The sequence below is a fragment of the Egretta garzetta genome, unplaced genomic scaffold, assembly GCF_000687185.1.
Source record: "Egretta garzetta isolate BGI_Z169 unplaced genomic scaffold, ASM68718v1 scaffold68, whole genome shotgun sequence".
NCBI lineage: Eukaryota > Metazoa > Chordata > Aves > Pelecaniformes > Ardeidae > Egretta > Egretta garzetta.
Window position 1 is genome coordinate 255795 of NW_009260774.1, and position 4532 is coordinate 260326.

At 43.0% G+C, this 4532-nt stretch overlaps 1 long non-coding RNA gene across 1 annotated transcript in view; it reads right to left on the bottom strand.

Annotated features, from left to right (window-relative positions):
• Positions 1-1108: 1108 nt before the first annotated feature.
• LOC118453053 overlaps positions 1109-4532 on the bottom strand; it is a 4738-nt gene continuing 1314 nt past the window's right edge. The window contains exons 2-3 of the long non-coding RNA XR_004842941.1: positions 2260-2349; positions 1109-1435 (exon numbers count right to left, since the gene is read on the bottom strand). This is a non-coding gene — a long non-coding RNA (uncharacterized LOC118453053). The remainder of the gene's footprint in view (positions 1436-2259; positions 2350-4532) is intronic.

A 4532-nucleotide genomic window follows, 5' to 3' on the forward strand; every position in this document is an offset into this window, starting at 1 on the left:
AGGTGGTCTTGGCAGTCTTTGGGAGGCTGGCTGGCCCTGAGCCTCAGAGGCTTGTTGCCTCTCATGGACTGGCAACTCTCTATTCTCCTTGTCCCATGTATAAAGGGAAGATCTTTGGAAGGTTGGTATCTTGGTCCTATTTTTCAGTGTGCTCTGATTAGCTGAACCAGTCTGTGCTACATCAGCTGTTTCTGCTTCCGTGAAGACAGCTTTACTTGTTTGAGAGAGCCTATAATAATTCACAGGGTGTCACACAAATCCGAAATCATTGGGATATTATTTTTAAAGGCTGGTTAATTTTCTAATCAGTTACTTGTCCCTAAGCAAGCCAGGATTTAAATATCTTGTAGTTAAGTATTCTCAGTGTTTTCGTTGAGTGTAAAAGTAAGATAAGCAGTCCCCTGATCTCTGGAATTTCCTTTTAAAAATGGATGTAAATCAATGCACACAAAGATATCTGAAGAAATTATTTTAGGATGTGACTTCCTTATTCACTAACATTTTGGGGCTAGGAATGAGTGAAATGAAACAAACTTCTGGAAAGACTTTTCTGCAAAAGTGGCTTGACAGGATCGGGTTGTAGTAGAAGCAGCAGCCAGAGACATTGGGCCCTAAAGAGGCATTGCTTGCCCTGAAAACTGGAATCAAAACCTAGTAAAAATGGACAGCTGATATGCATATATACAGCATAGATAAAACCATAAAGTTCCTTTAGTTTTACTGCAGTCATCTTTTTGGTCTTGCATAAAATAATTTTATGGCTGCACAGACTAAAAGGACTCTTAAGTCTGATACTGTGTGCACACGCTGATGGTGATGGGAGACATTACTGCTCCCCAGCCACCTGGGGCTTCTTCTCTTCCAGAGACGACTGTCCTTTCCCATCTGTGTCAGCAGAGAGGAATTTGTGCCCATGCTGTGGTCTCCCATGGATGCAATCACTTGTAAAAGTTTAACATGCCAGACTGTGAACTGAACCCACTGAGATGTGGGTAGGGATCCCGCCAGCTTACTGTGTTGCAAGGGCAGTAACTTTTGCTAAGAAAAGTACCGCCAACAGCAGAGGGAAGTGATGTCTGAGGTGGAGCAACTTTATTTGCTAGAGCTGCTTGATCAAAGCTGTAATAGCAATGGCAAATCACGCCAGCTAGTAGGCAAAGAAACATCAAGGTCACAATTTTGCAAGTGTGTGGGGAAAAATCTTGGAAAGATTAGCCACAAAATGAAAGACGGTCTCACTTCTCAGTCTTTTATCAAAAAGTTGCCACAGTAAAATGTGTGTATTTGCTATCGCAAAGGGCATTCCCTTAATATCTGCACAAGTGGAATGCAAAATACACAGCTGAAACACACTCTCTACAGATGTCAAGATGTACATTTCCAAAGAAGTTTCCACAGAAGAGAACAGGTTCGCTTGAAGTGCAGAGGAAATGAGCTATAAAACAGAAAAGACTGCAAATTATCATCACTGAAGTGTCTTCAATGGTACAATCCACCCAACTCATCTTGCAAAGAAAGCTTTCAGCTCCTTTGCAAGACAGGAAAAGCTGGCTAGTGCTAGCTAAAGTAATTATTAGTGCTAACATGTGCTCTTCTCCCTAAGTAACACCTGAGGGAAACTTGTGGGAATTTGGACCCAGTTCTTATCACAGGAGATACTTGCAGGCGTTTATCAACCCAGGTGACTGATACCGCAGGTAATGACGGGACATTCAAGGTGTGGTTATCTAGATGATAAGGGAAAGACCACTGAATGTCTCCTGGCCTTCAGAAGGGGTTATTTCCCCATTTCCATCTCCAGCTCTCTGCTTCCAGATCCGAGTTCCTGCTGCTTTCCTTGTGATGTCTCATGTGACTGCATGATAAAGCAAGCTGACATACTAGCAGCAAATAAAAGTAAATATCCTGCTGTTGAATCAGCTAAATCTGTGGTCAAATATGCCCAAAGCCAGCTCAAAAAAAATACTTGGCTGGGATTGCACAGCTCCTAGCAAGGCCATTGTTTCAACAGGGCATTAGATGGGCTCAGCTATATCACCTAACCATGCATGGTGGCTGAGTCAATCCAACACCACACTGCTTCCAAAAAAGGTCTCACCATCAGAGCTTGCAGCCAGCAGTGAGGAGACAAGGAGGAGAACGGGACGCCTGTTTCACAGTGATGTGCTCTGAAATCAGCTAAGCTTTCTGTAAGCTTCACCTTCAGTAGTACTGCTGCCTAAGCTAGCTGAAGCAGATCCCACCTTTTCCCCTGCCTACCTGCCTGTTACCATTCCAGCGGTGTCCTGGCCCAGCCACCGTGGAGCTACTCAGGATTACCTCAGGGAACTGATCTGGCTGAAAAGTAACCTGCAGAAAAAAAAAATGCAGTTTCTTAGGTGTGCCACATTACTTTATCCAATTTATGCCATAGATGCACAAATATCTGTGCCAGTATAAGAGAGAGGGCAGGAAGAGGTGGATGGGAATAGATGTCTGTGAAGTAGCATGCCTAACAAAGAAATGCATGCTGAATCTTCGCTAGCTCACCATTAAATGTAACCATTTCAGTGTGGCTGTGCAGCTGAGTAAGCCCCAAAACTGATAGGTGTCTCTGAGCAGACCAGGTATGGTAGATAATGTCGCTGATGAGGGATCAGGAAGAGGGTAAGATAGGCCCAAGTCAATGATTCTCTGTAGCTTCACCTACACCCCATCAGGTAAGAAAGAGAAAATTAGATATTGTGGCATCTCCCACACTGAATGAGTTAAAGATCAGGATAGGCAATTATTTTCCAAAAGGGAGGGTCTGTGTTCTACCAGACCTTCCTCAGTAGATACTGGGGAAAACAAGTGTTCTCGTGAATCTTTCTGACACCCTGTATTTTGGCGCTGAAAGCCAGAAGACCTGTGCTCTCAAATATCTCACCACACTGCATTTCTGGATATGTTTGTGCGAGGCTTGTTTTACTTATGTGAGAAAACTGCAGTCTGTCTCCTGACAGCCACGTCACGATGCAGCAGTATCTTACAGACCCACAACGGGGGATTTGGGATTTTCCCCTTGTGAGTAACACTGCCATCGTGTATTTCTCTCAAAGTAAATTACAGGGGCGATCTAAACTAAAAGGCTAAAATGGACCCTGTTGAAACCAGCTGAATGAAGGAATGCCAAAAAGTCCATGCACTTGCTTTCTCTGGAGGCAAGAGATAACTGAGATATTAATACTTCACTGGAACCAAAGAAAGCACAGAAGAACAGTTTGCATGGCTTCTCCATCTGCAGTCAGAATTTAGTTTGTGTCCTGCTTTTCCAGTGGCATCAACGGGTTTGTGCAAGTCTTCATTTATTTCTAAGAGCTTTTGTTTGCGTGCTGTAGATGGAAAAAAAACCCTTTTCTCCACCAGATGGCAGAATCGCCAAAAAACCTTCACTGACAAACCTTACAAAGCTAGCACAGTCTAAGCCTGAAGGGTTGTAAGCAGAGGTAATGTGTGTCAGACCAACTAATGGTGCCAGGGGAGGTGGCAGAAAAACAAGCTTGATGGCACGTCCTTCAAAAATTCATAGACCTTTTTGATTAATGCTTCCTCTCTCTCTCTCTCTCTCCAAATCTTGCCTTCCCGATAAAGACTGAATGTTATCCTGATCTGTATTGCCCACTGGTACTTAGAAAGAGGTTTCAATTTGTAGGGCACCTGGGGTAGGGGATTCCCCTTGCTTTTCCTGTTTCATATTTAATCACACACACACACACACAAAAAAATTATTCTGGTAACAAAAACAAGTCACATACAAGAACTACCTGTCTTGTTCAAGTTTCTCTAGTGCAGCTGAACTCATCAAGAGCACTCAGGCTAAAACACGCCACATACTGGAAACCAGTACCAGGTGGCTTTCAGGTGGAAGCTATCAAAAACTAAACTCTACAATAAAAGAAAAAAGGCAGGGTATGAAATATAAGGATATTAAAACCCTTCAAAAAATGGTTCTATATGTGGCTTTATCAACGCAATTCTGCAAACATTTTCACATGTAATTACCAAAAATTCAGGCATGTAACAGTATTTTCAGAATAATTTGTAAGCTCTTGGTATGAAACTTTTTACATGTCTGTCTAGAGAGTATATATATATTAAATATACTGCAGAAATATTAACAAAATCTGAAAAGCAGCAATGACGTGGATGGGATAAGGAGACAAAGAATATGCAAGTACTGGGAGAAAAATACTGTAGGGGGCAAAGTGGAGAAATTCAGAGATGAATGTAAAAAGGAAGCTCAAGATGATGCTGGTCATCCCAACCAGTGTCTGGCACCTGAACTCCCATATTCCAAAAATCCCACTTTCTTAGTGTTTCTCACTGCAGCTGTGAGAGTGGAAAACGTGTATGAGAGCTTTCCCCTTGATTTCTGTGACTGTCATATTCCAGGGCCTCGGCACCCAGCTCAGCACAAGCAGATTAATCATCTAGGCTGTGGCAGCAGAACTGCCCGCTGCACCTCTGTGGTCACAGAACTCCTCCCCGGAATGGCTCCTCTTTTAATAGGG